Here is a 26508-nt window from a genome sequence, read left to right as displayed (position 1 = left end):
ACAGTGAATCATTTGGCTGATCCCGGTGTCAGATTTGTGACGTGTCTACAGGCAGAGGAAGCCGGTCACATTAACCCCTTTCTGCCATCCGACGTACTATCCCGTCCATGTGCCCTGGGCCCCTATGCCCATGGACGGGATAGTACGTCGGCGCGATCAGCGGCGCCCACGTGGTGAGCGCCGCTGATCACGGCCGGGTGTCAGCTGATTATCACAGCTGACACCCGGCACAATGTGTCAGGGGCGGTCACGGACCGCCCCGACACGTTAACCCCTTGCACACCGCGATCAAACATGATCGCGGTGTACCGGGGGTTAAAGGGAAGCATCGGCAGGGAGGGGGCTCCCTCCGTGCTTCCCTGAGCCCCCCACGGCAGCGCAATGTGCAGCGCTGCTGCGGGGGGCTCCTTTCCTCCAAGCCCCCGAATCCAAGATGGCGACGGGGGCCTTTGGGGGCCTGCAGGAAGCTGGCTTCCTCAGTGCCTGCAAAGCGCAGGCATGAGGAAGCCTTCTGCAGTGCCTGTGTCAGATCGCTGATCTGTCACAGTAATCTGTGATGTGACAGATCTGCGATCTGTCACAGGACAGTGATGTCCCACCTGGGACTATTTAATTAAGTAAAAAAAAATAAAAAAAGTGTTAAAATAATTTAAAAAAAATCGCCAAATAAATTAGAAAAAAAAAAAAAATATTCCCCCAATAAATTCATTTTTTGGAAATAATAAAAAAAAAACAATAAAAGTACACATATTAGGTATCGCCGCATCCGTAATGACCCGCCCTATAAAACTGTCCCATTAGTTAACCCCTTTAGCGAATCCCTTAAAAAATAAAAATAAAAAACGAAGCAAAAAATAATGATTTATTATCATACCGCCAAACAAAAAGTGTAATAACGCGCGATCAAAAAGACGCATATAAATATCCATGGTACCGCTGAAAACGTCATCTTGTCCCGCAAAAAACGAGCTGCAACACAGCATCATCAGCGAAAAAATAAAAAAGTTATAGCTCTCAGAATAAAGCGATGCAAAAATAATTATTTTTTATATAAAATAGTTTTCATTGCATAAAACCGACAAAAACATAAAAAAACGACCTAAATGAGGTATCGCTGTAACCGTACTGACCCGAAGAATAAAACCGCTTTATCAATTTTACCGCACGCGGAACGGTGTAAACGCACCCCCCCAAAAGAAATTCATGAAACGATGGTTTTTGTTCATTCTGCGTCCCAAAAATAGGAATAAAAAGCGATCAAAAAATGTCACGTGCCCGAAAATGGTACCAATAAAAACGTCAACTCGTCCCGCAAAAAATAAGACCTCACATGACTCGGTGGGTCAAAATACGGAAAAATTATAGCTCTCAATATGTGGTGATGCAAAAACTATTTTTACAATAAAAAGCGTCTTTTAGCGTGCGACAGCCGCCAAACATAAAAACCTCCATAAATAGTAAATCAAACCCCCCGATATCACCCCCTCAGTTAGGGAAAAATAATAAAATTAAAAAAAAAGTATTTATCTCCATTTTCCCGTTAGGGTTAGGGCTAGGGTTAGGGCTAGGGTTAGGGCTAGGGTTAGGGTTAGGGTTAGGGCTAGGGTTAGGGCTAGGGTTAGGGCTCAGATTAGGGTTAGGGGTGTGTTGGGGTTAGGGTTGGAGTTATAATTGGGGGGTTTCCACTGTTTGGGCACATCAGGGGCTCTCCAAATGCAACATGGCGTCTGATCTCAATCCCAGCCAATTCTGAGTTGAAAAAGTCAAATGGTGCTCCTTCCCTTCTAAGCTCTGCCATGCGCCCAAACAGTGTTTTACCCCCACATGTAGGGTATCAGCCTACTCAGGACAAATTGTAAAACAATTTTTTGGGTCCAATTTCTCCTGTTACCCTTAGGAAAATAAAAAATTGGGGGCAAAAATATCATTTTTGTGGAAAAAAATGATTTTTTTATTTTCACGTCCGAGTGTTATAAACTTCTGTGAAGCACTTGGGGGTTCAAAGTGCTCACCACACATCTAGATAAGTTCCGTGGGGGGTCTAGTGTCCAAAATGGGGTCACTTGTGGGGAGTTTCAATAGTTTAGGTACATCAAGGGCTCTCCAAACGCACATGACACCCGCAGACCATTCCATCAAAGTCTGCATTCCAAAACGTCACTGCTTCCCTTCCGAGCCCCGACGTGTGTCCATACAGTAGTTTTCTCCCACATATGGGGTGTCAGCGTATTCAGGCCAAATTGGACAACAACTTTTGGGGGTCCAATTTCTCCTGTTACCCTTGGGAAAATGAAAAAATTGGGGACTAATTGATCATGTTTCTGGAAAAAATACGATTTTTTTTTTTTCATGCCCTGGCATTATAAACTTCTGTGAAGCCCTTGGGGGTTCAAAGTGCTCACCTCACATCTAGATAAGTTCCTTAGTGGGTCTAGTTTTCAAAATGGGGTCATTTGTGGGGGGTTTCCACTGTTTAGGTACATTAGGGGCTCTCCAAAGGCAACATGACACCCGCAGACCATTCCATCAAAGTCTGCATTCCAAAACGTCACTACTTCCCTTCCGAGCCCCGACGTGTGCCCATACAGTAGTTTTCTCCCACATATGGGGTATCAGCATACTCAGGACAAATTGGACAACAACTTTTGGGGTCCAATTTCTCCTGGTACCCTTGGGAAAATAAAAAAATGGTGACTAAAAGATCATGTTTGTGGAAAAAATACGAATTTTTTATTTTCACGCCTGGGCGTTATAAACTTCTGTGAAGCACTGGGGGGTTTAAAGTGCTCACCACACATCTAGATAAGTTTCTTGGGGGGTCTAGTTTACAAAATGGTGTCATTTGTGGGGGGTTTCCACTGTTTTGGTACATCAGGAGTTTTCCAAACGCGACATGGTGTCCGATCTCAATTCCAGCCAAAAACGTCAAATGGCGCTGCTTCCCTTCCGAGCTCTGCCATGCGCCCAAATAGTGGTTTACCCCCACATGTGGGGTATCAGCATACTCAGGACAAATTGCACAATAACTTTTACGGTCCTGTTACCCTTGGAAAAATAAGAATTGAGGGTGAAAAGATCATTTTTGTGGAAAAAATATGATTTTTTAATTGTATGGCTTTATGTTATAAACTTCTGTGAAGCCCATGGGGGTTCAAAGTTCTCACCACACATCTAGATAAGTTCCTTAGGGGGTCTAGTTTCCAAAATGGTGTCATATGTGGGGGGTTTCCACTGTTTTGGTACATCAGGGGTTTTCCAAACGCGACATGGTGTCCGATCTCAATTCCAGCCAAAAACGTCAAATGGCGCTGCTTCCCTTCTGAGCTCTGCCATGCGCCCAAATAGTGGTTTAACCCCACATGTGGGGTATCAGCGTACTCAGGACAAATTGCACAATAACTTTTAGGGTCCTGTTACCCTTGGAAAAATAAGAATTGAGGGTGAAAAGATCATTTTTGTGGAAAAAATATGATTTTTTAATTGTATGGCTTTATGTTATAAACTTCTGTGAAGCCCATGGGGGTTCAAAGTTCTCACCACACATCTAGATAAGTTCCTTAGGGGGTCTAGTTTCCAAAATGGTGTCATTTGTGGGGGGTTTCCACTGTTTTGGTACATCAGGGGTTTTCCAAACGCGACATGGTGTCCGATCTCAATTCCAGCCAAAAATGTCAAATGGCACTGCTTCCCTTCCGAGCTCTGCCATGCGCCCAAATAGTGGTTTACCCCCACATGTGGGGTAATAGCGTACTCAGGACAAATTGCACAATAACTTTTAGGGTCCTGTTACCCTTGGGAAAATAAAAATTGGGGTGAAAAGATCATTTTTGTGTAAAAAATATGATTTTTTAATTGTACCGCTGTACGTTATAAACTTCTGTAAAGCCCTTGTGGGTTCAAAGTTCTCACCACATATCTAGATAAGTTCCTTGGGGGGTCTAGTTTGCAAAATGGGGTCACTTGTAGGGGGTTTCCACTGTTTAGGTACATCAGGGACTCTCCAAACGTGACATGGCGTCCAATCTGAATTCCAGCCAATTTTGCATTGAAAAAGTCAAACGGCGCTCCTTCCATTCTGAGCTCTGCCATGCACCGAAACAGTGGTTCCCCCCCACATATCAGGTATCTGCGTACTCAGGACAAATTGCACAATAACTTTTGCAGTCCAATTTCTCCTGTTACCCTTGGTAAAATAAAAAAAATTGAACCTGAAGTATTTTTTTTATGAAAAAAAGTTAGATGTTCATTTTTTTTTTAAATATTCAAAAAAATTCCTGTGACGCACCTAAAGGGTTAATAAACTTCTTGAATGTGGTTTTGAGCACTTTAAGGGGTGCAGTTTTTAGAATGGTGTCACTTTTGGGTATTTTCTATCATATAGACCCCTCAAAGTGGCTTCAAATGTGATGTGGTCCTAAAAATAAAATGGTGTTGTAAAAATGAGAAATCGCTGGTCAACTTTTAACCCTTATAACTTCCTAACAAAAAAAAATTTTGGTTCCAAAATTGTGCTGATGTAAAGAAAACATGTGGGAAATGTTAGTTATCAAGTTTTTTGTGTGCCGTATCTCTGTGATTTAAGGGCACAAAAATTCAAAGTTGGAAAATTGCGAAATTTTCTAAATTTTCGCCAAATTTCCGTTTTTCTCACAAATAAACGCAAGTTATTTGAATGAAATTTTACCACTATCATGAAGTACAATATGTCACGAGAAAACAATGTCAGAATCACCGGGATCCATGGAAGCGTTCCAGAGTTATGACCTCATAAAGGTACAGTGGTCAGAATTGTAAAAATTGGCCCGGTCATGAACGTGCAAACCACCCTTGGGGGTGAAGGGGTTAAAGGGGCTTTCCCACGAATGAAAGTTCATCTCCTGGGCAGGGGAGGAAGCAGAAGACAATGCTGACATTAAAGCAGGGGATCACAGAGGATTCATTTTGTGAGGTAAAATATTTCACTGACTGTTTTAAAACAATATTTTACCTCACAAAATTTATCCTCTGTGATCTCCTGCTGTAATGTCAGTATTGTCTTTTGCTTCCTCCCCTGCCCAGAAGCTGTGGTATGTTCTGTACACGGTCAGACACAGGGGTGAGAGAGACAGAGCACAGGGGGAGACAGCTCAAACGGGACAGCACATGAGGGGAGAACACAGCACAGGAAGGAGAGAGACAGCAGACAAGGGGGATAGCACATGGGATAGACAGGTCAAAGAAGAGAGCACAGACGGGAGAAGTCAGCACATGGGGAAAGAGAGAGTGGATAGGTGGGTGAGCACATGGGGGGGGAGAGATTCTCAGTGCTGCAAAGCCTGCCCCCATCGATATGCCTTTTAACAGTGGTAGTTAAGGGTACTTAAACCACAGTGCCGTTAATTAATAATGCCCCCAGCGTTGGAGTTTCTCCGGGGTCTCGGCTGCTGGGGGATAGCCGAGACCCCAGAGAACATGATTCGGGTTGGTTTTTACCGACCCCGCTTTTGCGATCGCCGTTATTAACACTATAACAGCTGTCACGGGGTCCTTCTATGGTATCACACAGTCAACAGAGCGAGGGAAGTGTGAACAATCCCAAGACCTTTATTATAGGCAAAATTAGAAGGTCCATAAACAATCCACCACACTGAGGATACAATAGTCCAGAACACAAATGAAGTTCAGTAAGAGGATAAAATCTCCAGGGAGATGAGAGTCCAATAACCAGCAGACAGAGGATAAAATGGGTCCATCCATACACTTCCCTTTCTCTCTGATGTGCTGTGTGATGAGATGAGATGAGACGAGAGATGTGGTGTCTCTGTCTCAGGGTCTTTCATACCCCAGAAAGGTAAGCTATTTTTAGAATTACCCATTGTCCTTCAGTACACCCTCACATTCTGTTCCCTCTTTAGAAGTCAACAAACTAGTTTCATAATACAATGCACAATTAGCACAATTAGCATGCACAATTAACATATCAGTACTAGAGTTGAGCGATACCGTCCGATACTTCAAAGTATCGGATCGGAATGGATCGGCCGATCTTAAAAAAAAGTATCGGTATCGCCGATTCCGATACCGGAAGTCCCATTCAAGTCTATGGGACTTCCGGTATCGGAATAAGAAAAACCCTGTTTTTGCCTTGTACAGCCTCTCTGGGGTCTGTACGGGCCTTTCGGGGGGCTGTGCCGGCCTGCCAGGGGGTCTGTGCAGGCTCCGGTGGTCTGTGCCGGCCTGCCGGGGGGCTGTGCCGGCCTGCCGGTGGTCTGTGCAGGCTCCGGTGGGCTGTGCCGGCCTGCCGGGGGGCTGTGCCGGCCTGCCGGTGGTCTGTGCAGGCTCCGGTGGTCTGTGCCGGCCTGCCGGGGGGCTGTGCCGGCCTGCCGGTGGTCTGTGCAGGCTCCGGTGGGCTGTACCGGTCTGCCGGGGGGCTGTGCCGGCCTGCCGGTGGTCTGTGCAGGCTTCGGGGGTCTGTGCAGGCATCGTCCGATGGGACTACAAGTCCCATCGGGCGATGCCTGCTACCATGACAGTGATTGACACATTAGCCAATGATGGGACAGTAGTAGTCCCATCATCCGGCTAATGTGTTGAATGTAAAAAAAAAAAAAAAAATTACATGCTACATACATGCTACATACATACAACATGCATACTACATACATGCTACATTCATACTACATACTACATACATGCTACATTCATACTACATATATACTACATGCAACATACATACTACATATATACTACATGCATGCAACATGCATACTACATATATACTACATGCAACATACATACTACATATATACTACATGCATGCAACATGCATACTACATATATACTACATGCTACATACATACTACATATATGCTACATACATACTACATATATACTACATGCATGCTACATACATACTACATGCTACATACATACTACATATATGCTACATATATGCTACATACATACTACATATATACTACATGCATGCTACATACATACTGCATGCTACATACATACTACATGCTACATACATACCACATATATACTACATACATACTACATGCATGCTACATGCTACATACATACCACATACATACTACATACATACTACATGCATGCTACATACATACTACATGCTACATACATACTACATATATACTACATGCATGCTACATACATACTACATGCTACATACATACTACATATATACTACATACATACTACATGCATGCTACATACATACTACATGATACATACATACTACATATATACTACATGCATGCTACATACATACTACATGCTACATACATACTACATATATACTACATGCATGCTACATACATACTACATACATACTACATGCATGCTACATACATACTACATGCTACATACTTACCACATACATACTACATATATACTACATGCATGCTACATACATACTGCATGCTACATGCATGCTACATACATACTACATACATACTACATGCTACATACATACCACATATATACTACATACATACTACATACAATACATTCATACAATACATACATAGACATACAGTACATATAACATAGAGTAACATACTTACCAATACTTGTCACATTGTTCCCCGAAGCCATTGTCTTTTACGGAATAAATATTAACATAACAAACCACAAAAATACTCACCCACGATCCGAAGCAGTCCACGAGTGTGTCCCACGACGATCTTGGGTAGAGAACTGCAGCATCAGCTGATGCTGCCGTTCTCTACGGGCTGCAGGAATCCAATGATGGAAGGTAGGTATCCTTCCGCACTGTATTCCTCCGCCACTTAAAAAAAAAAAAGTCCCTAGTCTCACTTTATGCCATTTCCCACGCAAGTGTAGTATATATGTAGTATGTATGTGGTATGACTCCCTTGATAAAGCGCCTGTGGCGGGCGCGAAACGTACGTCGGGTGTCGTTGCATGGGCCTTCACCTCCTCTGCTCCCCGGTAAGCAGCCTGCCTTTACTTGTTTCCACACTTCGGTCATTTGGACCGCTGGGCGGGTCGTCTCCCGGGTTCTCTCTGGCACAATTGCGCAGTTTTGATATGCTGATACATATGTTATTTACTATGTAAGAATCCTTCCACATGTCATTGATTCATTTATGTTCAGTGTCCATTGGACTTGCACATTGACCCCTCTGGATGTTTTTTTTTTTTTTTTTTTTGGCGCTCTAGACATGTACAACTATGTACAATACACATTTAATTGAGTATGCCATATTTGACTATCTTTTACCATTAGACACATGTCTGTTATGTGCAATGCCCATGGGCTGACTGAACGTTGTGCCATGTAGATTTCGAGCACTGGTATCATTTTATTTACCCTGTCCTTGTCTGTCCTGATTGTTGTATCATTGGGGCTTATCCCCCCTATTTTAGTCAACTTGTATACTTGTCAGCACTTGATGTATGTAGCATGTAGTATGTATGTAGCATGCATGTAGTATGTATGTAGTATGTATGTAGCATGCATGTAGTATATATGTAGTATGTATGTAGCATGTAGTATGTATGTAGCATGCATGTAGTATATATGTAGTATGTATGTAGCATGTAGTATGTATGTAGCATGCATGTAGTATGTATGTAGTATGTATGTAGTATATATGTAGTATGTATGTAGCATGTAGTATGTATGTAGCATGCATGTAGTATATATGTAGTATGTATGTAGCATGCATGTAGTATGTATGTAGTATGTATGTAGTATATATGTAGTATGTATGTAGCATGTAGTATGTATGTAGCATGCATGTAGTATATATGTGTTATGTATGTAGCATGCATGTAGTATGTATGTAGTATGTATGTAGCATGCATGTAGTATGTATGTAGTATGTATGTGGTATGTATGTAGTATGTATGTAGTATGTATGTAGTATGTATGTAGCATGCATGTAGTATGTATGTAGTATATACTGTATGTGGTATGTATGTAGTATGTATGTAGTATGTAAGTAGTATGTATGTAGTATATATGTAGTATGTATGTAGCAAGCAGTATGTATGTAGCATGCATGTAGTATGTATGTAGTATATATGTGGTATGTATGTAGTATGTATGTAGTATGTATGTAGTATATATGTGGTATATATGTAGTATGTATGTAGTATATATGTAGTATGTATGTAGCATGCAGTATGTATGTAGCATGCATGTAGTATATATGTAGTATGTATGTAGCATGTAGTATGTATGTAGCATGCATGTAGTATATATGTAGTATGTATGTAGCATGCATGTAGTATGTATGTAGTATGTATGTAGTATTTTTTTTTTTTTTTTTTTTTTAACATTTAACACATTAGCCGGATGATGGGACTACTACTGTCCCATCATTGGCTAATGTGTCAATCACTGTCATGGTAGCAGGCATCGCCAGATGGGACTTATAGTCCCATCGGACGATGCTTGCACAGACCCCCGGACATCAGCACAGCCCCCCGGCAGGCCGGCACAGCCCCCCGGCAGGCCGGTACAGACCCCCACAGGGTGCACAGACCACCGGCAGGCCGGCACAGCCCCCCGGCAGGCCGGTACAGACCCCGGGCAGTCCACACAGCCCCCCGGCAGGCCGGCAGAGACCCCCGGAAGGCCCGAAATGACGGCGCATCATGATTCGCACACACCGCGCATCATGATGACGTCATTTTGGCTGTCAATCAACTTTGAACTTCCGATTCCGATGCCGACTTCCGATATTGAAAAAATATCGGAAGTCGGTATCGGAATTCCGATACAGCAAGTATCGGCCGATACCCGATACTTGCGGTATCGGAATGCTCAACACTAATCAGTACACATCAATAGACAAAGATAAACACACATTATGTACAGTCAGCTGCAGACAGTAAGTGAGCTAATTCAGTTATCTATTATCAGCCTTTTGGAAGGTGATTGAGACTCCAGACAATATGGGGAATACACGAAATGATACAAGGCAACAAGAAAACATTATAAAAATCAGTGAAATAGAAATATACACAAAATGATATCCATATAGCCTATCACACCATCACAATGATAAAAAAGCTGCGATTTTCCATTAAATTTCTCTCTCCTCTGATGTGATCGCACATCAGAGGAGAGAGAAATAGGGCCCCCGATCCCTCCGGTACCTCCCTGTGGTACTGGGTCTCCTCCTGGTGGTCCTTGGTCGCTCCCATCACCATCTTGGTCCTAGTAGAATATGGCGGGCGCATGCGCAGTGAGCCCACCGAATCTGCCAAGCCCCAGATTCCTTTAATTCATTTTGATCACTGTGATAAACTATCACAGTGATCAAAATAAAAAAATAGTAAATAACACCCCCATTTATTTTGAGGGAAAATCGCCTGGTTTTGCCGGGTGGATTGGATATGTTGGTCATGATTAGAGTTGAGCGAAACAGGTCAGCCAGATTCATAACTCACCAACTTATGGCAAACTCGGGTTTCGCCGACCGAAACCCGACCACAGTGTGAAGTCGGCCATGCGGCCGGCAAAACAAGCGCCAAAGTCGGATTTCCCAGAATGCTTGCACGTGACTTTTTTCAGCCACTGCGCAAGGACGTACACTGTGGGCAACGAGATGACATGTGCAGCGTCGAGAGAGAGAGTTTTCACACACTTCAAAAAAGCGGTCCGGCATGTAGGTGTGTTTACTGTCCTCCACTCCCTGCCGACTCTGCTTCCCCATTGACTTGCATTGGGTTTCATGTTTCAGTCGGACCTTCGACTTTTCACGATAGTCGGCTGATTTCGTTCGACTCGACTTTTGAGAAAGTCGGGTTTCATGAAACCCAACTCGACCCTCAAAAAGGCAAAGTCGCTCATCTCTAGTCATGATGAATTTTAGTTTATGGATTTTATATTATTTATCATTTATGAGTGAATAAATTATAACCCCCCCCGAGGAAGCTGACTCGAAATGCGCGTCGGGGTTTGTTCTCTGTCGCCAGGTATGCACTTAGCACTTTAGCAATTATCTACTATGTTCACTGCCTTGTGGGATGGTTTTAAGCGGGCATTACTGCAATCATGTGTGTAGAGGCTTTACATTATGTGGAACATTGCCCTGTACAACTTTCCCGGACTTCGTCCATGACATTTGTCATTATATTTTTTTTAGGGGGACATACACCATTTGTGCTTATATTTTGATCTCCATACCCCCTTCTTGATTGGAGTCCTCTGGTTGCTACAGGATATATGAAACACAATCCCCATGTATATTTTTTCAGGACTTCTTCTGACACTGGTTGGTTAGGGGTACATACTTCATCTGAGGCTATATAATTGATTGATACCCCCCTGTTTTTGATTGGAGCCCTGTGGGTGTTATAGGGTATATATGTAATACAATCCCTACACGCATATATAATTTTTTTAGGACTTCTTTTGACATTGGTCAGGGGTACATACCTCATGTGAGGTTATATAGCGATTTATATACCCCCTTTTGGAGTCATGCGGTTGCTATTTATACACTGGTATTATCCATATTTCCCCTTTTTTCTGGGTACATGCACTATATTGTGGGGAGGGTGCAGCTGTGCTGGGGGAGAAAATGGCTAGAAGGTTGGAGGAGTGTTTAAACTAGGGACGGGGGGGAGGGTATTCCTTTTATAGGAGGGGAAAACAGTGCAGTTAGAGACCTGGGCACAAATAATGAAATTGGGGGTGGGGGTGGCACGGGGGGTGGGGTTAGAACAGTTAATAATTTAAGAAAGAATAGAGGTACAGAGAGATACATAAAGTGCATGTATACTAATGCCAGAAGCCTCGCCAACAAGATGGAGGAATTGGAGTTAATGTTGTTGGAACATAATTATGACATGGTGGGGATATCTGAGACATGGCTGGACGAGAGCCATGACTGGGCGGTTAATTTACAGGGCTATAGTCTGTTCAGAAATGACCGTACAAATAAGCGAGGGGGAGGTGTGTGTTTATATGTAAAATCATCCTTAAAACCCATCCTTCGTGATAATATATATGAATCTAATGAAAATGTAGAGTCCCTGTGGGTAGAGATAAGGGGAGGGGGGAAAAATAATAAATTACTGATAGGGGTTTGTTATAAGTCTCCAAAAATAATGGAAGCAACAGAGAATATCCTCATAAAGCAAATAGATGAAGCAGCGACTCAAGGAGAAGTCATTATTATGGGGGACTTCAACTACCCTGAAATACATTGGGGAACCGAAATCTGCAGTTCCAGCAAAGGTAATAGGTTTTTGACTACTATGAGAGACAATTACCTTTCACAACTGGTTCAGGACCCAACAAGAGGGGGGGCACTGCTAGACCTAATATTAACCAACAGGCCAGACCGCATATCAAATGTAAGGGTTGGGGGTCACTTGGGTAATAGTGATCACAAATTAATAAGTTTTCATGTATCCTTTAATAAGATGTGTAGTAGAGGGGTTACAAGGACACTAAACTTCAGGAAAGCAAATTTCCAACGGATGAGAGATGATCTTGGTGCAATTAACTGGGACGATATCCTGAGACATAAAAATACACAAAGAAAATGGTAGACGTTTATTAGCATCCTGAATAGGAGCTGTGCACAATATATACCTTATGGGAATAAGCATGCGAGGAATAGGAAGAAACCACTATGGCTAAATAGAGCTGTAAGGGGTGCAATAAGAGATAAAAATAAAGCATTTAGAGAATTAAAGCAAGTAGGTAGTGATGAGGCATTAACTAAATACAGAAGATTAAATAAATTCTGTAAAAAGCAAATCAAGACAGCTAAGATTGAGACAGAGAGACTCATTGCCAGAGAAAGTAAAAATAATCCCAAAATATTCTTTAACTACATAAATAGTAAGAAACTAAAAAATGATAGTGTTGGCCCCCTTAAAAATAGTCTGGGTGAAATGGTGGAGGAGGATGAGGAAAAAGCCAATATGCTAAATGACTTTTTTTCAACAGTATTTACACAAGAAAATCCCATGACGGATAACATGATCAGGGATAAAAATTCTCCATTAAATGTCACCTGCTTAACCCAGCAGGAAGTCTAAAAATCACTAAAATTGACAAATCCCCGGGCCCGGATGGGATACACCCCCGAGTACTGCAGGAATTAAGTACAGTCATAGATAGACCATTATTTTTAATCTTTAAAGATTCCATAATAACAGGGTCTGTACCACAGGACTGGCGTATAGCAAATATGGTGCCAATATTCAAAAAGGGGACAAAAACTGAACTTGGAAATTATAGGCCAGTAAGTTTAACCTCAACTGTGGGTAAGATCCTGGAGGGTTTCCTAAGAGATACTATACTGGAGTATCTGGAGAAGAATAACCTCATGACCCAATATCAACATGGGTTTACAAGGGACCGTTCTTGTCAGACTAATCTGATAAGCTTTTATGAAGAGGTAAGTTCCGGACTGGACCAAGGGAATGCAGTGGACGTGGTGTACATGGACTTTTCAAAAGCTTTTGATACGGTGCCACACAAAAGGTTGATACATAAAATGAGAACAATGGGGATAGGGGAAAATATGTGTAGGTGGGTTAAGAGCTGGCCCAGGGATAGGAAACAAAGGGTGGTTATTAATGGAGCACACTCGGACTGGGTCACGGTTAGCAGTGGGGTACCACAGGGGTCAGTTTTGGGCCCGCTTCTTTTTAACATATTTATTAATGACCTTGTAGGGGGCATAGAGAGTAGAATTTCAATATTTGCAGATGACACTAAACTCTGCAGGATAATCAATACAGAGGAGGACAATTTTATATTACAGGAGGATTTATGTAAACTAGAAGCTTGGGCTGATAAATGGCAAATGAGCTTTAATGGGGATAAGTGTAAGGTCATGCACTTGGGTAGAACGAACAAGATGTATAATTATGTGCTTAATTGTAAAACACTGGGCAAAACAGTCACTGAAAAAGACCTGGGTGTATGGGTGGACGACAAACTCACATTTAGCGGCCAGTGTCAGGCAGCTGCTGCAAAGGCAAATAAAATAATGGGATGCATTAAAAGAGGCATAGATGCTCATGAGGAGAACATAATTTTACCTCTATATAAGTCACTAGTGCGACCACACTTAGAATACTGTGTACAGTTCTGGTCTCCGGTGTATAAGAAAGACATAGCTGAACTGGAGCGGGTGCAGAGAAGAGCAACCAAGGTTATTAGGGAACTAGGGGGTCTGCAATACCATAACAGGTTATTACATTTGGGGTTATTTAGTTTGGAGAATCGAAGGCTTAGGGGTGATCTTATTACAATGTATAAATATATGCGGGGACAATACCAAGAGCTTTCTAATGATCTTTTTACTCTTAGACCTGTGACGGGGACAAGGGGGCATCCTCTACGTCTGGAGGAAAGAAGGTTTAAGCATACTCACAGACGTGGATTCTTTACTGTAAGAGCAGCGAGACTATGGAACTCTGCCATATGATGTTGTAATCAGTGATTCCCTACTAAAATTTAAGAAGGGACTGGATGCCTTTCTTGAAAAGTATAATATTACAGGGTATATACACTAGTTTCCTTAATATTGCGTTGATCCAGGGAGCTAGTCTGATTGCCGTATGTGGAGTCGGGAAGGAATTTTTTTCCCCAATGTGAAGCTTACTGTTTGCCACATGGGGTTTTTTTGCCTTCCTCTGGATCAACATGTTAGGGCAAGTTAGGATAGGATATGGGTTGAACTAGATGGACTTAAAGTCTCCCTTCAACTTTAATAACTATGTTACTATGTTACTTATACTGTACACCTTTTTCCTGGACTTCTATTTATGACTTTGTTATCATACTTTTTTTGTGAGGGTTATACCTCATGAGAGGTTGCATTTTCACTTTTATAACCCCTACTATAAGAGTCTCGTGATTGCTATTTGGCATATATGCCCTTTTTTGCATCTTTGCTAAAGGGTCTATATTGGGTATTTGTACTATATTTGTGCACATTGCATGCATGTTATTGTACCTACACAGCTCATATGGTGTGAACTTCAATGTGTTTTACCTGGTGATTTTTCACCTGTTTATTCTCTTCTCCTTGTTATTTTTTCATTATGGGCATTAATAAACTATTTGCATTCACGTCCATGTATATGCACCTCATTCTTCCAGTTCTGATTGGATTTCTTTGATGGGAAAGGGCGAATTATTTAGACGACTTTTTTAGGGTTTATTGTGTATAAATATCAGTTGTTTCTAACCGTCAGGATCATTTGTGACAAGAAGAAAGAAGATCCCTCCCTATTTTCTGATCTTACTTTCTCCGTCGTGTCGTTTATTTTGAGGGAAAATCGCCCGGTTTTGCTGGGTGGATTGGATATGTTGGTCATGATGAATTTTAGTTTATGGATTTTATATTAATTATCATTTATGAGTGAATAAATTATTTTCAATGTAACCCCCTCAAATAAAGCGCCACGGCCATTTTATTCCATGAAATTTAGAGTTGCATATTAGTATAAGTGAGTCTTGTGTTACCATGGACAACAGGCAGATGTTAACTCCTGAGCTGCTGCAACATTATTATTGTTGGCAGGCAAACTGCACACACAGAATCCATTGCTTGTAAATGAACAAGTAATTACATCATAGACAAGTGCACTTAGCTTGTGTTCTGCTCAGCTAAATAACACTCAGACTCTGATAGTTAGGGATAATCGCTCCAACATCTGTCTCGGGTCCTGCTGCATTCACTTCTGAGATTATCAAATAAAAATGTAAATTTAAAACCATAGGAACAACATTCTCGATGTAATAATAAACTGCTAACTGACAAGTGGATGGTTAGAGGCTACCTTCACCCTCTTACAGGTGGTATCTAGGGGCTCATCCTAGCCATGAATGCTGTAGGTGTATTTCACCACTATAAGCCATGATGGTGTAAGAGGGGGACCAGGACGGCAGTTGTGGCCGAGGAAACCAAGGCCATGGTGTCCCAGCCTCCTCCCACAAGAAAACTGTAAGCTTCTACCGGCGTTCCTGTTTGAGGTCCTAGTTCACTGTCAGGGATTCCACAGCGGTGTTGCACAGCTCCTGTACACTCAGTTTCGGTGCATAGGGTAGAAAGAAAGGACACAGATACCGGTTCAGATGCCAAACTATTTTACTTTTCTCTTCAATGGTCCCGGGCACATCAGTTACATTACAGTCCACACAGCATTCCTCCTGAAATTTCCCTTTCCTGCTTTCTTTGTCAAATTTCATTGGTTTAAAATAAAACCCTAAATTAGCCTGCTATATGTGTACAAATTTGATTGTTCAAAAATTTACTGTTGTAATATATACTGTGGAACTTGGTTTGTGTGAAATTTTGTTGGTTTGAAATAAATTCCAAAATTGGCTGATATAGGTATACAAATTTGTTTTTTCAAAAATTGACTATTGTCATATATACTGTATAACTTTGTTTATGTTAACATTTCATTGGTTTGACATAAAATCTAAATTTGTCCAGCTACAGGTATACACTTTCTTAATATTTTAATGCGGTTGTCCAGTTGCTGCTTTCAGGGTGTATAGCTGACCCTGCTTGTAATTTTTGGAAGGCTTTGCATTCCACATCAGCCAGAAGCTGGAAGTTCTGCAGCACTGCCTCAGCGAACTGGTAACAAGCACTGCAGACTCTAGTTTGTCAAGGAGAAAAACCACACATCACGGCAGAGTTATTGAAAGGAATAAAAGACCCAAACCTCGCCAGTGAACCTCCAAGTAGGCAGGGTCAAGTTTGATAATGGCTGTAACCTGTGAGGCTTGGCAAGTTCACACAGGTACCATGCTTGATCCACTTGCTGAGCTTGGCACATTAGTTTAATGGGCTCTGTTCCTCTTCTTTCCCAACCCAGACAGTCTCTGGAGATATGACCTCTACCACTGCAACTCCAACATTCTGGCTCGTGTTCCACTGATGAGCTACGTACGTAGCGTGGCGGGGCCTGAGAGAAATAGCTTTCCTGCTCTGCCCTCCTCTCATATTGGGCCAGAGGTCAGGCAAGGGAACGCCAGCGGGGTCACCTTGATACTGCACAGCTCACCTTAAATATCCTGTATTTCTGATGCATCTCCCAGTCCAAGACGGGCTCAGTGTGGATTGACACAGAGGGGGCCACCGCGCCAGTCAGATCACTGATCTCTCTTTCCAGAACTCTAGCTTTAACCCTGACTTCAAGAAAGGCCAAATCCGGATTCAGGTGCAGCCATTCCTCTAAGGCCTGTCTCAGGTAGGGGTCATCCAGTCCAGCAACTAGTTGATCCCGCAACACTTTATCCAATGGTTCCAGTCCTCTGTGCCCATTTTGGGTCTTCTTGGTGATGTGGGTCATCACATCTTGCAATGAATTATCTTATGAGCTATTGCCCCATTGGACCAGCTGGAACATGCGGAGATGAGTTAGGTCTGTAGTGTCACCGTGCATGTCCTCTAAGATTTTTATCACTTTCCACACTGTCATAGACCCTAGGTGAGCGGTACATCACCATCTACCATGCCCCCCGTCGAGTGTCAGGATGGCTAACTTGGCCTAAACAGAGGATGTCAGGGGGTACATGCACAGCATGCTCTTCAGTCTTTTTACCCAGTCCCACAGTGACATGCTTCTCCCCGTGAACTTGCAGACATTGCTAAGCATAGCCCCAAAAGGTATATTTCCCCTAAACGGCTCGGCCACAGACTGTGTTTGGCTGTTGCATCTTGCCGACTACGCCAAATGTAATGCAGGTGACGGGATGCAATGCATAGATAACGCAAGGCAAAAACAGTCAGTGGACCAAATAATTTGGTTTGAATACAATAGTAATTTACAGCAATTCTAAACAGTTGGTAATAGTAACAAAGCAAATCAAACAATAAACCATATACTGTTAAGAGGAAATTAGCAATGAAAGTTCTTCACTATACATTACAAAAATTCTCTTTATCAACGTGGTATGCTCGTTCATGGAAGTGACCACTTAGATTCACTCTCTCTGTAATGACGGACCTAGCGGAGTCACCAGGTTTTCATGCAAGGCCACAAGTCTCTCTCTCTGACGAAGTCTATTAAAGCGCGCTGAGCCTCCCGTGCCCCAGGCGGGCCCCTTCCAACCTGTTATCCTGTCCCGTATGTCTAAACTGGAAACAATGGCTTTGTTCTCTCACACCATCCCTCTGTGGTCGCAGGTGTGCCTCCTTTGTCATCGCCTCGTCACGGATCTTTGTTGCTTGACCGTCAACGAATATCCGCTGGACCTGGAGCGGATAGGACCGGAATTCGGCTCTTCACTTGTGAAGTCCAGTCTCTGGTTCTTGACCGAAATAAGGCGCAGGTCCTCGTCTTGACTGGCACAGCTGGAACTCTGGATCTTCCCAAACACAGACCGACCTTTAACAGGCGGTGTCCAGCACCCTGGTGGTGCAGACTTTCCTCTGAGGCCTGTTACACTGGCCTCATCATCATCGCTGGTCCACTTATTCTCCTCTCTTAGGCTGAGTTCACACGTGGCGGTTTTTCGCATTTTTGCTGCGGTTTTAACCGTGCGATTTTGCCTGGAAAACGCGAAAAATAAGCATCCCATGCATCCCTATGGGATTCCGCAATGCTGTGCTAATGCTGCCATTTTTACCGCGGCGGAATCGCTTTGCGGTAAAAAACGCAGCATGCTCAGTAATTTAGCGGAATCGCAGCGATCCTGCACCCATAGGAATGCATTGTTCTGCTTACATTCCGCATGTGGCTGTGCCCACCATGCGAAAAGTAAGCAGAACATTTGCGGCTGGTACCCACGGTCTGGAGGAGAGGAGACTGGCCTCTGGGCTTTGGGTACCATTTCCCTGTAAAAAGTAGAATTTAAAATAAAAAATATTGTTATTCTTACCTTCCTGTGTCCCGCGCAGCCTTCCCGCCTCTCTCCACGCTCCCGGTCCCAGTAATCTTTTGCGAGAATGACAGCAATGACGTCCGTTCTTGCAGGATCACGAAGTCTCGCGGTCATTCGCGCGACGTTATCACGAATGACTGCAAGATGTCGAGATCCCGTGAGAACGGACATCATCGTGGTCATTCTCGCAAAGGATTACTGGGACCGGGAGCATGGAGACAGGCGGGAAGGCTGCGCGGGACGCCGAAAGGTGAGAATAACAATATTTTTTATTATTTTTTACATCCGCATAGGCAGCCTCAATAGTAAAACGTTGGTCACACTCGTCAAACACTATGTTTGACGAGTGTGACCAACCTGTCAATCAGTTCTCCAAGCGATGCTACAGATCGCTTGGAAAACGCTAGCATTCTGCAAGCTAATTACACTTGCAAAACGCTAGTTTTTCCTCGGGAAAATCTCAGGAATTTAAAATGCGATTTTCCTGCGGAATGGAATTCGGAATTCTCACGGTAATTTCCGCAAGAGTTCCGCTACGTGTGAACGTAGCCTTACTCTTGGCACCAAATCGCCCTGTGGTTTACAGCCAGGGCTTTTATATCCTGGGGCTCCGTCCTGCTTGTCACCTGACCAGATCCAGCACAAGAAGCTGATCTCACTGAAATCCTTTCTGAACAAATAGGTTTCGCTTGATTGCGTCCAACCAGTAGATGGTGGTTCCTCCTTACTGTGGTCACATCTAGCAAAGGCTAGGAAAGACTAGAAGCAATGGGATGAAACTGAATGGGAAGAGACACAGATTAGATATTAGAAAAAACTTTTTGACAGTTAGAGTGATCAATGAGTGGAACAGGCTGCCACGAGAAGTGGTGAGTTCTCCTTCAATGGAAGTCTTCAAACAGAGGCTGGACAGACATCTGACTGGGATGATTTAGCGAATCCTGCTTTGAGCAGGGGGTTGGACCAGATGGCCCAGGAGGTCCCTTCCAACTCTATGATTCTATGATTCTACTTCCTCTTATGCATGCACTTAGACAGAATACTAGGAGATGAACTGCATTAGGAACCTAAATTCAGGCACGGTGTGGAGAGCAGAGCTGCCTAATATATCTCAGTCAGGGAAGTTAAACTCTGCAGGACACACAGAGTTTAAATTCATGCAGAGTCTGGCCATGTCTTCCTATAGCCAGGTGGAGTTAGTCAGCAAGAGGAGGATGCAGCCAAGCTAGGAATGCTGCTAGAGGGATTTCAGCATGATGGCCTGACACGGAGAAGAGCAGAGCAGTGAGCGCAATGAGTAGAATGGAGCTGAGAAAGAGTGATAGTTACCGGTGTGACAGGGACAAGGATGGCGCACATTACCCCAGGATAGGTCACATTACCCCTGGAAAGTGAATAGAATGGGACATATTAGCCCAGGAAAGGTACCAGGATGGTGCTGAAAAGAGAGAGAACAGCACCTCCAAAAATCATACAAAGATCTAATGCCTCTCGGCAAAGATATAAATAACTGAACATGAGGTTCTTAGTTTAACATTCTGATCAGACTGTATGAAGCCCACTGCCATGTCATGGCAAACCTCGTAGAGGTTGAAGGAAGGAATGTGAGTTTCAGTGCTCCTTTCATGTGGTGGCAATTGTTGTTGTGGTTTGTGCTGGTGGGGCAGCGCGGTCTGGAGTCATGGGGACTCAGTCTTGCAGCATGAGTTCTGTGGGGCACCAGGCCATCTGCCCTGCCTGTGCATTGCCGCTGTGGCGGTGGTTGGTGTGCAGCTCTGCTCTGTTGAGGCTTCAGGGACGCCTTTCTTTTGGTGTTGGTGCTGTGTAGGGCCGTCGTTCCTGTGGTTTTTTGCTGGTGGGGCATCGCGGTCACGTGACACCGGGCCGTCTGCCTTGCTGGTGCATGGCCACTGTGACAGTGATCGGCACACGGTTCCGCTCCGTTAAGATGGTAGGACCCACTACAAGGCTTGCCGTGATGTGGCAGTGGGCTTCATACTGTCTGATCAGAATATTAAACTAAGAACCTCATGTTCAGTTATATAAATTTTTGCCTAGCGGCATTAGATCAATGTAAGACTTATGGAGGTGAGGTTCATGCTCTCTTTTTTGGCGTAAGGTACCAGGATGGGACACATTACACCAGAAAGGGGAACTGAATAACAAAGCACTGCAGCCTTGCAGTGCTGTTGTCCTGAGTTCAAATCCCACCAAAGACAACATCTGCAAGGAGTTTGTATGTGCTCCCTGTGTTTGCATGGGTTTCCTCCTAAATTCGAAAGACATACTGATGGGGAATTTAGATTGTGAGCCCCATCGGGGACAGTGCCAATAATGTCTGTAAAGCAGTGCCTAATTAATGGCACTTGTTCTGCCCATTCTGTGCAGCTAGATATTTTTAAGTGCTGTTCCAGCTATCACCAGTAGGTGTCATAAGTTGCCCTTCTCCTTTTATTCATGTGTTTAGAATTTTCTGTTCTCAAAATGGTTTATTTTTTTTAATCAGATAAATTTTTATTAATGATAACAATTATAACATATATGACATCAAGCAATTGTTCACATATAATCATATATTTTTATGAACAAAACTCCCCCCCCCCCTTTTTTTCCCCCCTATCCCCCCCTCCGAGACCCCCTCAGTGTCTTCCTCATTTCTATTCCGGTACTCTTTCCCACATCCATATATAATTGTTTATTATGAACATCATCTATATCATAATACATCCTCCCCACAAATCTAACTCCATTCTACCCATGGCTGCCATATCTTTTTGTTCTCCAAATGGTTAATTGTTCAGAACCGCCCCTTCTTCTTGCCTTGGTCAACAACATGTAACCATTCTCCAGCCGTCTCCTGAAAAGCTCACACCTGCTCAGCTCAGCTCTTTGCAAAACCATTGCTATAACAAGCGGATTCTGGTAAGGATAATGCAATTATTAGTTATGATGTTTGCATTGCATACTCAGCTCCTGTGATGTTATTTCACTGCATGTTTGTTATAAGCATCCTCTAGTTATGCATCCTTCGTTCAGTGAGTGTAAAGCTGGCAGCCATTAGTGTGTTAGTTATCTTTCTCCTTTGCTGCTGTGTATGTTATATTGCCCAGCTCTTATATAATGCATGATAACAGCATCCTATATCATTGCTACTGTTGTGATAATAACCTGCATTGCTATTACCTGCCCGTATTTGTGTATTGTATACTGTCTTTCAGTACTGACATGCTGTATTATCTGTCTCTTGTAGTTTTTATCTGAATCATCCACATTGTGTTCAACAATCTCTGATATCACCTACAACTTTGTACAACTCCTGATCTCATCTACTACTGTGTTCTACTATACCATCTGTTATCATCCCTATTGTTGTCCATAGCATCACAAAAATATAGACTTAAGCACCCATACAATCTTGTTTCTGGGAGTGGCTGAAAGGTTAAGCCGTATGCTGGAATCCACACAGCGTCATAAGTGGAAGAAGGCAGAACAGCGCTATAGAAATGAGTTAAATAAATGAAAACAGTGATGTAAATAACAAGAGAGGGCACTATGTAAAAAGGGGTGGCAATATACATAATGAGAGGAGACTATGTAATATATACAGTATGCAAGTTCCCACTAAATTAGAATTTATTTCAGTTCGTCAATACAAAAAGTGTTTATTTCTGTTAGTGCTGATGATTATGGCTTACTGCCAATGAAAACCCAAAAGTCATTATCACAGTAAATTAGAATACTTTATAACACCAGCTTGAAAATTGATTGTAAAATCCAAAATATTGGCCTACTGAAATTTATGTTCAGTAAATGCACTTACTTGGTCGGGGCTCCTTTTGCATCAATTACTGTATCAATGTGGCTTGGCATGGAGGCGATCAGCCTGTGGCACTGCTGAGGGGTTATGGAAGCCCAGGTTGCTTTGATAGCAGCCTTCAGCTCATCTGCATTGTTGGGTCTGGTGTGCCTCATCTTCCTCTTTATAATACCCCATAGATTCTCTATGGGATTAAGGTCAGGCGAGTTTGCTGGCCAATCAAGCACAATGATACTGTTGTTTGTAAACCAGGTATTGGTACTTTTGGCAGTGTGGACAGGTGCCAAGTCCTGCTGGAGAATGACATTTCTATCTCCAAAAAGCTTGTTGGCAGAGGGAAGCATGAAGTGCGCTAAAATTTCCTGGTAGACGGCTGTGCTGACGTTTGTCTTGATAAAACACAGTGGACCTACACTAGCAGATGACATGGTTCACCAAACCATTGCACTAGACCTCAAGCAGCTTGGATTGTGGCCTCTCCACTCTTCCTCCAGACTCTGGGACCTTGATTTCCAAATGAAATGCAAAATTTACTTTCATCTGAAAACAACACCTTGGACCATTGAGCAACAGTCCAGTTCTTTTTCTCCTTGGCCCAGGTAAGACGCTTCTGGCACTCCAGCAGCAGTATTCCACTCCTTGTGAATCTCCCCCAAATTTTTGAATGGCCTTTTCTTAATCCTTTCAAGGCTGCGGTTATCCCGATTACTTGTGCACCTTTTTCACCACACTTTTTCTTTCCACTCAACTTTCCATTAATATGCTTGGATACAGCACTCTGTGAACAGCCAGCTTCTTTAGCAATGACCTTTTGTGGCCATGCAAACATTAATCAAACCAGGGCCATTTCCCCTCCACAGAGATATAGACTTCAGTCCTAACAGAGGATTTTTCATAGGCTCCCATTCAGATGGAGACTACAGTCTTAGTGAGGATTGGCATAGAATAGGGACCTGGAAAACGAGAAATGCCTTAACGTGGCTTCCAGGTACACATAACTTGGCCATTTTATGCGCTAAACTTTCTCAATTTTTCATACTTCTAATGCAGTAATGCAATTCATTATTCATTTTTCATGTTTGCATGGTTTGGCGCTACAGTGTGCTTCCTTTTTTGTTAGAAGGCAGTCATTGACACACTCTTTGATGATATTCTATTTTAGTTAGAAGCACTTGTATACAGTGGGGAAAAAAAGTATTTAGTCAGTCAGCAATAGTGCAAGTTCCACCACTTAAAAAGATGAGAGGCATCTGTAATTTACATCATAGGTAGACCTCAACTATGGGAGACAAACTGAGAAAAAAAAATCCAGAAAATCACATTGTCTGTTTTTTTTTCATTTTATTTGCATATTATGGTGGAAAATAAGTATTTGGTCAGAAACAAGCAATCAATATTTCTGGCTCTCACAGACCTGTAACTTCTTCTTTAAGAGTCTCCTCTTTCCTCCACTCATTACCTGTAGTAATGGCACCTGTTTAAACTTGTTATCAGTATAAGAAGACACCTATGCACACCCTCAAACAGTCTGACTCCAAACTCCACTATGGTGAAGACCAAAGAGCTGTCAAAGGACACCAGAAACAAAATTGTAGCCCTGCACCAGGCTGGGAAGACTGAATCTGCAATAGCCAACCAGCTTGGAGTGAAGAAATCAACTGTGGGAGCAATAATTAGAAAATGGAAGACATACAAGACCACTGATAATCTCCCTCGATCTGGTGCTCCACGCAAAATCCCACCCCGTGGGGTCAGAATGATCACAAGAACGGTGAGCAAAAATCCCAGAACCACGCGGGGGGACCTAGTGAATGAACTGCAGAGAGCTGGGACCAATGTAACAAGGCCTACCATAAGTAACACACTACGCCACCATGGACTCAGATCCTGCAGTGCCAGACGTGTCCCACTGCTTAAGCCTGTACATGTCCGGGCCCGTCTGAAGTTTGCTAGAGAGCATTTGGATGATCCAGAGGAGTTTTGGGAGAATGTCCTATGGTCTGATGAAACCAAACTGGAACTGTTTGGTAGAAACACAACTTGTCGTGTTTGGAGGAAAAAGAATACTGAGTTGCATCCATCAAACACCATACCTACTGTAAAGCATGGTGGTGGAAACATCATGCTTTGGGGCTGTTTCTCTGCAAAGGGGCCAGGACGACTGATCCGGGTACATGAAAGAATGAATGGGGCCATGTATCGTGAGATTTTGAGTGCAAACCTCCTTCCATCAGCAAGGGCATTGAATATGAAACGTGGCTGGGTCTTTCAACATGACAATGATCCAAAGCACACCGCCAGGGCAATGAAGGAGTGGCTTCGTAAGAAGCATTTCAAGGTCCTGGAGTGGCCTAGCCAGTCTCCAGATCTCAACCCTAGAGAAAACCTATGGAGGGAGTTGAAAGTCCGTGTTGCCAAGCGAAAAGCCAAAAACATCACTGCTCTAGAGGAGATCTGCATGGAGGAATGGGCCAACATACCAACAACAGTGTGTGGCAACCTTGTGAAGACTTACAGAAAACGTTTGACCTCTGTCATTGCCAACAAAGGATATATCACAAAGTATTGAGATGAAATTTTGTTTCTGACCAAATACTTATTTTCCACCATAATATGCAAATAAAATGAAAAAAAAACAGACAATGTGATTTTCTGGATTTTTTTTTCTCAGTTTGTCTCCCATAGTTGAGGTCTACCTATGATGTAAATTACAGACGCCTCTCATCTTTTTAAGTGGTGGAACTTGCACTATTGCTGACTGACTAAATACTTTTTTTCCCCACTGTATCTGTAGCTTGGTCATCAATAAAAGAAGAGGGGAACAAACACATTTTTTGCCCAAGGGTTCCAAGCTGTCAGTGTCCGCTCCTGAGCAGAATAATGTAGAGACAGAGACCTTGATTCCAGTGATCTATCACTAACTCGACTGCTTGTTGTAGTTTCAATAAAATCTGTGTTTTATCAGTAGGAGATTGTAATTAGAGGACTAGTTGTCTTATGCCTCCTAGTCCTCCTGCTCAGTGTAACCAAACCCTCACCACTGATTACCAACTTTCTGCCAATCAGTGATAGGAATAGGCTACATAGAGCTCAGCTTTTGAGAGCTGCTAGATCTGCAGCAGAGAAAACAGGTATTTTATCAAAACTGCATAAAGTAGCCCAGTAAGTGACATCACTGGAATCAGGGTCTCTATCCTCACATGAAATTGCTCTCAGTTTACATAGCAAAACCTGGAGACAGATTCTCTGGTGGTGATTGACAGCCAGGATCCCTCTGTTGCAGGTAAAGATACAAAAAAAGGTATTAATGGTGTATCTCAGACAATTTACAATTTTTTTCATTCACTCTGTTCTCTCTCTCTTTCTTGTTAATGCCGCTATCATATAATGACTCCTTAGAATATATGTAATTTTTTTAATTCATGACATATAACGTACAAAAATGGCAGATTTGTGCTTTTTTCCATCTCAACCAAAAAAGAAATGTAGAAAATTTTGGAAACAAAAGATATGCACCCCAAAATGGTATCAATAAAAACAACAACTGATTCCATGAAAAAATAGTCTTGATAAAGCTAAGTTTTTTAAAAAATAAAATATTTATGGCAAGTTGGACTGTGGCATTGGCAACATGAGTTTTTTTCATAAAACAATTTTCGTGAGTGCAAAAATACAAAACTTTAAATAAAACTATACTACTATACACTACACTGGAGTATCTGTTCGTTTCTCATATTTCCATGTGTACAACGTGTTTGTATGACAGACAGAATTACTTTGTGTCTCACTCTACCATTATCACATCCAGGGCAGGAGAACCAAGGCAAGGGATCATCTT

This window comes from Dendrobates tinctorius, unplaced genomic scaffold (genome assembly GCF_039654945.1).
Source record: "Dendrobates tinctorius isolate UK_male_01 unplaced genomic scaffold, ASM3965494v1 ptg000018l, whole genome shotgun sequence".
Taxonomy (NCBI): domain Eukaryota; kingdom Metazoa; phylum Chordata; class Amphibia; order Anura; family Dendrobatidae; genus Dendrobates; species Dendrobates tinctorius.
The sequence above is the reverse complement of the archived record's forward strand: the minus strand, read 5'-3'. Positions refer to the sequence as shown.